The sequence below is a fragment of the Juglans microcarpa x Juglans regia genome, chromosome 4S (genome assembly GCF_004785595.1).
Source record: "Juglans microcarpa x Juglans regia isolate MS1-56 chromosome 4S, Jm3101_v1.0, whole genome shotgun sequence".
NCBI lineage: Eukaryota > Viridiplantae > Streptophyta > Magnoliopsida > Fagales > Juglandaceae > Juglans > Juglans microcarpa x Juglans regia.
In genome coordinates this window covers 17,518,670-17,529,967 of record NC_054601.1, presented here as the reverse complement: position 1 = coordinate 17,529,967, position 11,298 = coordinate 17,518,670, and the positions used below count along the sequence as shown (strand labels likewise).

General features: G+C 35.8%; 1 long non-coding RNA gene across 1 annotated transcript in view; it reads left to right on the top strand.

Moving 5' to 3' along the window:
• The first annotated feature begins 3,055 nt into the window (after window positions 1-3,055).
• The window catches only part of LOC121262588, a 31,738-nt gene continuing 23,495 nt past the window's right edge, over window positions 3,056-11,298 (top strand). The window contains exon 1 of the long non-coding RNA XR_005940141.1: window positions 3,056-3,143. This is a non-coding gene — a long non-coding RNA (uncharacterized LOC121262588). The remainder of the gene's footprint in view (window positions 3,144-11,298) is intronic.

The following is an 11,298-nucleotide window of genomic DNA, read 5'->3' as shown; positions in this document are numbered from 1 at the left end:
CTTGACTGTGATGAAAGATGTTCCCCACCTCACCCTTTATAAGATAAGAGCATCTGAGAATATATCCGTCCCTCACTTCTTCGATCGATCCTGTTAGCAGCTACTTCGATCCAGTCGAGTAGGTCTCAACTTGATACGGAATTATCTGCTCTCTCTGCTCTATCTGATTTTGCTACTGAGCTATCGATAGAGTTCGAATCCCTGATCCCAGTGTGCTTCCTGTCCTAATACTAAGACTCAGTTGTGAGCTTAGCCCTATCCCTGCCGGTCTAGCTGGTCCCCCCCCCCCCCCCCCCCCCCCCCCCCCCCCCCCCCCCCCCCCCAAACCTTATTAGTCGAGCTAGCTTCTCATTAAGTTGCTTTCACTTCTAAAATGTAAGATTCAAGCGGCTTGAGGAAAAGAGTTCCTTTCTTCATTCTACTATTGTTGGGCTTTGTTGTCATCTCAGTCAACTTCTTGACTTCAAGAGATGCACTAGCATAAGGCAGTTCTCCTGTAGTTTCATAGGAGAGTTCTGCTGGGTAATACCTCGATCTAAGACTACGTGGGCCAGTCTTTCCTTCGTGTGTTCCCTGTCAAAATGAGATCTATTCTATTTGGAAAGAACGTGACTCAAGAAGCTCGTGCTCAGTATTAGGAATATCAACCTCTTTGACAGCAGCTTGCTGAGTCGGGGGACTTTGAATTAGGCCGAAGAAAGGCTGAACGACCGTCGTGTGGTTACATCTTACCCAAAAAGTTCCACAACATGTCTTTCGAGCGTATTGAGGCTGTCACTGCTATAAGTGTACTAAAAAGGCAAGCATCTCTCTATTGATTAAGCTATAACGTCCATATTCTGAAAAGTGGTATAGATATGGAAAGAAAAGCAATTGGTGGAGTGACAGCCAAAACGGCATCCAAAAGCAAGGCAAAAGGCGTCTCTAAGCTAGCATGCCCAATCTGAGTTGGGATTTCATCTTATATATATACGCAATTTGAACTTGCATTACATAATAGAATACAGAAGCCCGAGCCAAGGAGGAGATCATAAAAACTATAGCCCGAGTAGGATGCATCCTCTTTAAAAAAAGAATTGCTTCCACAACCAGAGCTTGAAACTTTCTCTATGGGTTCTACCCCCTTTTTCTGCCCACAGAATGACTCAAGATAATAGTAATCAACCTTGTCTAAGAAAGCTAACCTTACTGAGGAGCTAAAAACCATTCACATGGGGCAGCTGGCGTTGAGGCTAGATGGAATACATAAAGAGAAGACATTTTCTGCAATTTGATATTTTGCTTTTATAAATGAGATTTTTATTATATACTGTAATGTTGATTGTGGTTAAATATAATTGTGGTCTTCATATACTCGTAAATAAATATTGATATGTTTATGCCTCTATGTTGTATTCACTTTGATTAATATTTTTTTTTGATAGGTAATCATAAAAATTATATTCATAGAAATAGACAAAACCTAGTTATACAGGAAGTATACATAAAGAACGCCTAGCTAGAGGTTACAATAGAAAGAAGAAGATCATGGACACTAAGTCCGTTACAAACTATGGCTCCTGCCCATAAGAGCAATGACTTAAAAAAGAAAACTTTTAGCTCATCCATTGTTCTCTTTTGATCTTTGAAACTTTTAGCATTTATCTCCCTCCAAACACACCAACACATACATATTGGTACCAATTTCCAAATTGCTGCAACTTGAGAATCGCCTTGTAGTCTTCTCCAGCTTGCGAGGAAATCCACTAATCTACAAGGCATTACCCAAGGCAATCCAACTCTTGTGAAAAAATCATCCCATATGACCTTGGCCACCTCACAATATAAAAGCAGATGATCAACTAATTCCAATGCTTCTTACACATACAAAACCAATCTAGGACAATTACCCATCATTTTCTCAAATTATCTGTAGTGAGGATCTTGCCCAAAGCTGTTGTCCAAACAAGAAAAGCTGCTTTTGAAGGAGCTTTCGTCTGCTATATGCACTTCCACGGGAAGATAAACGTTCCAGAGTTCATAAGCTTTTGGTAAAAAGAACTGACAGAGAAAATACCTTTCTTAGAATAATTCCAATGCATCTTGTCTCTGATACCCCCTGAAATACTTGTCGAGTATAATGACGCAAAGAACTCCGTAATAGACTCCAACTCCCAACTTTGGCTGCCCTAATAAAGTCAATATTCCATTGAGGGAAGCCATTTGAAAAGACCAAAAGATCGGCGATCGATGCCTCCTTATCTCAAGCGAGGGCAAAGATAGCAGGGAAGGTATCTCGTAGACAATGGTTGCCACACCATTTATCAAACCTGAAACGAACATGTGAACCATCGCCCACAACAAAATGTTCATGTCCTCGAAAGGTCCCCCAAAGGCTCCTAATATTTTTCCACAACCCCACTCCATAAGTGCCTCGAACCTCATTCGAGCACTATCCACCCCAAGCTTCCCTGAACTGTGAATCTATAACCGACTTCCATAAGGCCTCCCTTTTGATTTTGTACCTCCACAACCACTTATCCAAATGAGTTTGATTGAATTTCATCAAGTGGTGAATCCCCAACCCTCCTCCCCCAGAAATTGGGGTACAAACTGTTGACCAATTGACCAGATAGAATTTGAACTCATTCCCTAATCCACTCCATAAGAAATCCCTCTGTAACTTCTCAATGCGGTTGGCCGCCTTTGTGGAAAGTAGGAACAAAGACAAAAAATTGGTGGGTAAATTTGAAAGGGTGCTTTTAATCAAAGTCAACCTACTGCCTTTAGACAAGTATATCCTCTTTCACCCAGTCAATCTGTGCTCCACCGTTTCGACCACATCATTCTAAATCATTTCATATTTAAAGGAGTCACACAAAGGTAAGCCAAGATACTTCATAGGAAGCGAAGATATCTTGCATCCTAAGGTAGTAGCTAAAATCTCCACATCAGGGACAGCCCTCATTGGCACTATTTCTGACTTCTTAAGGTTCATGCTCAAGCCAGGCATACCTCACTGGCACTATTTCTGACTTCTTAAGGTTGATGCTCAAGCCAGGCCACATCAGGGATAGCCCTAGTCTACACACAGCCTTCTTAATTTTACCCTTTTAGAGAGACTCATTTGACATTTGATTTATTGCGAGTCCATTTGAGTCCAGGTCTCTGGTGGAGTTATAGCTTCACTAGCGTGATACTTGTGATGAGGATTACAAAACCAAAAATAGCGTTCCGAGTGGTATTTGCATGTGTATAATACATACCAAGGTTAATTTTAAGAAAAAAAAAATACCGAATTCCTTCTACATTGGCATATATAAAATATGGATACATTTAACTTTGTGATGTAATATTTAACAAATTTGTTCGTTGCTATAGCTCTAATCTTTATTTTTCCCCCTCTTTACTCACTCCTCCACTTCCCCATATTATTGAATCTTTATTTTATCTTAGTTTTTTTCTTTAATCTTAAGTTTTGGAATCTATATAATTCTCCATTTATATTATTAAAAAATATTTTATATTATTAAATATAAATTTTAAAAATAGTACAATCTATTCATATTCGATAGTTGAATACACGTCATCAAATGATATAAATTTACAATTACAATCTCTTCTGACTTGATATGTATTTAAAATTACCATTAGATAAAAATGACTATTATATAAAAGTTGCCGTTAGAAATAATGATCATTATATAAAAAGATGGTTAGATAAAATAAAAAATATAACTATTGGAATTTAAAAACGTGACCGTTAAATTTTGTAATATGACTGTTAAATATGTAAAGTATAAAAATATGAAAGAAATATTAAAAACATTAGTTTAATGATTTAATCAATTTTATAGATAATTTAATTTGGGATGTATAGGTAGGTCTAGTAATATTTGAGAAGACTCGTGAAACTGATACAAATATGACATGAAATAATAGGGTTGAAGTTGTGCATATTCAAATTTGGGTCAGTCCAATCAACCCAATCAGCATCCCATATGACGAGATAATGATTGGGTTAGATTCAAGTTGACTTGGACGATTTACAAGTCAACTCATATGGCTCAATTTTATATAGGAAAATGCTAGATGTCCCACTGGAGGCTCCCACTAGGAGCTAGCAATGTATTTTTGTGTTTTTCTAAAATTTTTTAATAATTTTAAATATTTTAAAAAATAAAAAAATTATAATATTATTAAAAAGTATTTTCTTAATCACGAAGTAAAATAAAAAATTATAAAAAAATATTTTTTATAATTTTTTATTTTACTTCATGATTAAGGAAGTATTTTTTAATGATTTTTTCTTTTTTTACTTTATGATTAAGAAAGTATTTTTTTAATGATGTTTTACATTTATTTTATTTTTTTAAAATATTAAAAAATATTAAAAAATCTATATAAAAAATAACTTAAAAAAAAACACATGTAAAATAATACTACACCCCAGCGGGAGCCTCCAGCGGGGGATGTAGCATTGTCCTTTTATATAAATGTTTTGTTTCCAAACATTATAAATTATATTTTATAATATATATGGATGAACCTAGAATAGAGAGGAGTGCAAAGTTAGAAATTTTTATATCTTGAAAAGAAAATCGTTTCATTATTCTGAAAGTATTTCATGGCACATGATAACTAAAAGTCTGGAATCTTGGGTTACAAATTGGTGGGATACTATAGAATCCAAAATTTTCTTTTATATCATTCAAGAAAAGCGTATTCCAAAAAAATCATAGAATTAGAGGAGCTCGTCCTCTTGGACGAAATGATAAAAGAATACCTAGAAACACATCTAGAAAAGCTTCGTATCGAAATCTACAAAGGAACGATCCAGTTGACTCATTTTTTTTTTTATTGTTTATCTCATTTCATCTCTATCCAACGTTGGTCCAATAAAAAATCATTCTATCATTTCTCTATCCTCAATTCAATATAGATGTATATATACCAATATATATTATACATGCCAGGTCCAGGAATACTCACCAGGAGCCCTCAATGTCAAAAAATTCCTATTCTTAATAGGGTAATTTCTAACCCAGCTAGACCAAATGGAATGGTCACTATCCGTGCATACATGCCATATCATAAGACAATCTACGTTTACTCTTCCTTGCTTTTATAGAACTTCCTTCTTATGTCATCAAACCGTCACCCATTAATACAACACCAACATTGTTTGATTCCAAATTCAAAGCAATGCCTATTGTACCCTCTTCAAATTCTACTAATTCACCCGCCATTACTTCATCAAGACCATAAATACGGGCAATGTCGTCGCCTACTTGAAGTACATTATCGGTATTTACAACATTTACTTCTCTATTATATTGCTCATACGTTCACAAATAATATTTCTAATTTCATCTACTCGAATGGTTACCATGAGCATTTCTTAATTATTATTTTTTTTTCAAAAAAAAAAAAATAATGCCTAGAGTAGGACTAACTATTTGTTGTTCAAAATGAATGGTTTCATTTTTGTAAATTTCTAATTGTTCCAAAGTTTTATAAGTTGAATTAATCAAATTCAATTTTTCTCGTTCTATATCAGAGTATCCATTCACTCAAGACTGATCTGCTTCCATTTCCACTTTCCTTAAACTTGCCCAGGCTTTCTCCAACTGTCTGCAATAAAAAAAAAAAGAAAAAAAGAAAAAAAAAAGATTAGAGGACTCACTTGACGTTGTGTATAGGGTAAAGAGCTCTTTTTAGGATCAAAATATGTTGTTTCTAAAACCTTTTCGTTCTGATTGGAAAATCCATTTAAGAGAAAAAGAAGGGATTTTCAAAAGTATGATCGTTCTGATTGAACTCCACAGGCGGAATCCGTCTTTAAGCCAAAAAGACGATCTTTATAAAACCTTCTCATTTTTATTTAACTATTAATTATGAGATTTTGAAATCTAGTTTTGATCCACTTTTTGGCATCAAAGAAGTCAAGTCAATCAACCAAGAACGGCGGCATCCAATAATAGAAAGCTACCTAGTCCATCTATCATATTCGTCGAGTCGAAATAATAGTGTTCTCCAGACTATTAATAAAAATTACGACACGTTTGGATTTTCGTGAATTAATTTGATAATCCTTTGCCCCACTTTCCTTAGTTACTATTTCATGTTGTTCCAATTCGTCGATTAATTTATATGACCATCAATAAACCTTTTTATTTATTTCTTTTATTCCAATACATTCTTTGCTATTTCATTTCTATGTAAAGATCATTTCCTTCACAAGTACGTTCACCTACTCCGCTAAATACGGAAACACCCCATGAGTGTTGGAATATACAAGAGCAAATTAAAGCATTAGAGTTAAAGTCACGTGAAGCCAAACTCAGAAGATGAGAAAGTTGTTATATGACAGTTAAATTAGTTAAAGTTAATTAAAGTCAGATGGCTTACATTGCCAATTCGTGTATATAAATAGTAGTGATGTACAACATTTTAATTCAAGCAATTCAATACAATTTCAATGAGAAATCACATTGATTTTCTCCAAGAATTCTTTCTCAAAGCTCTAGTTCTCTGTTTCTGATTCACATATTTTACATGGTATCATTGAATATCAAACTTCCGCTGCTTTCTTGATCCTTCTTTACCTTTCTTTATCTTTTTTGCTATTTTTTCCTACAATAGAATCTCCTGCCAATATGGAATCTTCTGTCAATATGGTAAAATCTTCTGGTTCATCTTCAATGAATCCATCTGATGATTCATCAAGCCCTTACTATCTGCATCCCAGTGACAACCCTAGAGCTCTTCTTGTTTCTGAAATTTTCAATGGTGTGAATTATGTTGCTTGGAGTAGATTGATCTCGATTGCTCTTACTATAAAGAACAAGCTTGCCTTTGTTGATGAAAGTCTGCCTCAACCCAGTCCTGACAACACTAAACTTCAAGTTGCTTGGCTGCGAGCAAACAACCATGTTTTATCTTGGTTGATGAATTCAATTGCAAAAGAGATTCGGGGAAGTCTTCTCTATTTCAATACTGCTTTTGATATTTGGGATGAACTAAAGGTTAGGTACCTTCGAAGTGATGGCCCACGAGTTTTTACATTAGAGAAATCTTTAAGCTCTATTTCTCAAGGTTCAAACTCAATCACTGAATATTTTAGTGATTTCAAAACTTTATGGGATGAATACATTAGCTATCGCCCCCTTCCTAAATGTACTTGTGGAATCATGAATACTTGTACTTGTGCCATCTTAAAGAATCTTGCTGATCGCCAACAAGCTGACTCTGTGATGAAGTTCTTGGTTGGTTTGCATGACTCTTATTCAGCCATTCGAAGTCAACTACTTCTTTCTCCTTTACCATCAATGGGGAAGGTCTTTTCTTTGTTGTCGCAAGAAGAAAGTCAAAGATCTTTAACAAATGCAGTAGGGCTTCCTCTTGATTCTCATGCTATGGCTACTGCACAACCACCCAGACAGATTTTTTCCAATGCCTTTAAGTTCAGTAAACTCAAAGGAAAACCTGATGTTACTTGTTCCCATTGTGGATTCTCTGGACACCTTGCAGACAAGTGTTTTCAGATCATAGATTATCCACCAGGGTGGAAAGGCCCTTGAGGAAAAAGATTCAATTCAACACGATTGCCCAATGCAAACAGTGCATCTTCTTTGGAGCAAAACTCAAACATCCCAAACATACCTTTTTCTCAAGAGCAAATACAGAATCTGATCACTCTTGCTGATAGCTTGTCTACTTAACCTATTAATCCTAATCATGCAGTTAATACTGCCTCCACATCAGGTAATCACTTCACCTCATGCTTGGCTGCTGATTCTTTGAACAATAATTCTCCTTGGATACTTGATACTGGAGCAACAGATCATATGATCTGTTCTCCTCATTTTTTCACTTCAATAAAAATACCCACCAAACCCTCTTCAGTCCAATTACCAAATGGTCAATCTATTCCTATTAGTTTTACAGGGACTGTCAAATTCTCTTCTGATTTGGTGCTACATAATGCTCTCTACATCCCTTCTTTTTCATATCAATCTTATCTCTGCTTCAAGATTGACTAAAGAAAACTCTATTGCTTTGTTTCTTTTTCAATCTAAATGTGTCTTGCAGGATCTCAACAAATGGAAGATGATTGGGCTTGTTGAAGTTAGAGCTGGCCTATACCACTTCATTAATTTTCCTGCTAACACACAGAAGGGATTACCTGACTCAAACAACTCTTTTTTGGCCAACACATCTACCATCAGTCCTGACATATGGCATTCTCGGTTGGGACATCTTTCTCCTGCCAGATTGAAAATCATTAGTTCCATTGATCCGTCTATAAAATCATCTCACAAGCTTGTTTGTGAGATTTGTCCTCTAGCTCAACAAAAGAAACTATCTTTTCTTGCATCACAAAACAATGCAAATAAAGCTTTCCAATTAGTGCATTGTGACATTTGGGGTCCATTCTCAACCATTTCTTATTTTGGTTACAGATTCTTTCTTACAATTGTAGATGACCATACATGTTTCACTTGGCTTTATCTGATGAAAACAAAATCAGAAGCTAGATCCTTACTTATCAACTTCATTGCTTATGTTCAAACTCAATTTAATACCCAAATCCAAACACTTAGAACAGATAATGGCCAAGAATTCAACATGCCTACTCTTTATAAAAAATATGGCATGATTCATCAACTATCTTGTGTAGAAACTCCTGAGCAAAATGGCAGAGTTGAAAGAAAACACCAGCACTTGTTAAATGTAGCTATAGCTCTCCTTTTTCAATCAAAATTACCTTTATCATATTGGAGTGAGTGTGTGTTAACTGCCACACATCTCATTAATCGAATTCTCTCACCTATGCTAGAAAACAATACACTTTATGCCCTTCTTTTTCAAAAACCAATTGCATACAACTATCTCAAAGTTTTTGGTTGCTTGTGCTTTGCTAGCACTATCCAAAACAATCGGGAAAAATTTCAACCTAGAGCCTCAAAATGTTTGTTCCTTGGTTATCCACCTAATACCAAAGGATATATGGTGCTTGATCTTCTTACTCTTAAAAATTTTTGTTTCTAGAAATGTTACATTTCAAGAATCTGTCTTTCCTTCCATACCAAACACCAATCACATACCTTTTGTATTTCCTGATTTTCCTTCACTATATGACTTCTCAGTACCTTCCATTTCACTTCTGATATTACAGTACCTCCCATTTTATCTTTTGAAACAACAGTACCTCTTATCTCACCCTTATCTCAAATTGCAACACCTGAAATTCAGGAATCAGATTACATACCTTCTCAAATTACAACACCTTCCAATTCATCTCCTGAAATTACAGCACCTCTCATTTCCCAAATTAACCATGAACCTATAAATACTAGAAGATCTGAGAGAGTAAGAAATCCTCCTCCATATTTGCAGAATTTTTATTGTGGTAATATGGTCAAGTCTGCTTCAACATCTCAGACATTTTTCAATTGCTGTCTTCCTTCTCCTGGTAAGCCATATTCTATTGCACATTTTCTTTCCACTACCAAGTTGTCTCCTAAACATAGAGCTTTTTCTTCTACTTTCGAACCTAAGACTTTCAAACAAGCTAGCTCACATCCTCAATGGCAAACTGCCATGTCATATGAGATTAAAGCTCTTGAATTAAATAAAACTCGGGAACTTACAATTCTACCTCCAAATAAGACTGGAATAGGATGTAAGTGGGTTTATCATGTTAAATACAAAGTTGATGGCACAATTGAAAGATACAAGGCTAGATTGGTGGCAAATGGGTACACTCAACAAGAAGGCCTTGATCTTTTTGATACATTCTCCCCAGTGGCTAAGATGACAACAGTACGCACTTTATTATCAATTGCTACCATTAAGCATTGGCATTTACATCAACTTGATGTAAACAATGCTTTCCTCCATAGAGACTTGAATGAAGAGGTATACATGCAGTTGCCACCGGAGTACTCCTCACCAACTGATCCTAGAGTTTGCAAACTCAAAAAGAGTCTATATGGTCTCAAACAGGCCTTAAGACAGTGGTTTTCTAAGCTGTCATCCTTCTTGCTTCAGTTTGGTTTCACACAAGCAAAGTCTGATTCCTCTTTATTCACCAGACACAATTTAACCAGTTTTGTGGCACTTTTGATCTATGTTGATGATGTCATCATAGCATCTGATAATCTTGATGAAATAGCCACTGTTAAACAGTTTTTGCGTGACTCTTTTACAATAAAATATTTGGGGAAACTGAAATATTTTTTGGGGATTGAAGTGGCCAAATCAACCAAAGGCATTTCTTTGTGCCAACGCAAGTATGCTCTGGACATCTTGCAAGACAGTGGATTTTCAGGATGCAAACCTGTAGCTTTTCCTATGGAATCTACCTTAAAGCTTAGTGCTAATGATTCATTTGCTCCTCTATCAGATCCTGCATTATATAGAAGACGTGTTGGTCGTCTATTGTACCTTACTATAACAAGACCTGACCTATCTTACTTAGTTCAAGCATTAAGCCAATTCATGGCTAATCCTAGTACCAAGCACCTTCAAGCTGCTGAGAGGGTCCTTAGGTACATCAAAGCAACACCAGGTCAGGGCATTTTTTTGTCTGCAGATTCTCCTCTTCACTTAAAAGCCTATTCAGATAGTGACTGGGGTGGATGTATTGACACTAGAAGAAGTATCACTGGCTTCACAATTTTTATTGGAAACTCTCTCATCTCATGGAAGTCAAAGAAACAACCAACTGCTAGTCGATCCTCAGCTGAGTCTGAATATAGAGCTCTAGCCTCTACCACATGTGAACTTCAATGGTTAATCTATCTACTGGTTGACTTGCACATTCCCTATCCACAAGCTGTTTTGCTCTATACTGACAGCAAACCAGCTTCTGAGATTGCATCAAATCCTATTCAACATGAAAGGACAAAACACATCCAGCTAGATTGCCATCTGGTTCAAGAAAAATTGCAAGAAGGACTGATCAAAATCATTCATATCCCTTCTAAATATCAACTGGCAGACATACTGACTAAACCACTTGGCTCTTTAAATTTTCATCATTTGATCCGTAAGATGGGAATGATCAATATCCATTCCGCTCTTGAAGGGGGGGGGGGGTGTTGGAATATACAAGAGCAAATTAAAGCATTAGAGTTAAAGTCACGTGAAGCCAAACTCAGAAGATGAGAAAGTTGTTATATGACAGTTAAATTAGTTAAAGTTAGTTAAAGTCAGATGGCTTACATTGCCAATTCGTGTATATAAATAGTAGTGATGTACAACATTTTAATTTAAGCAATTCAATACAATTTCAATGAGAAATCACATTGA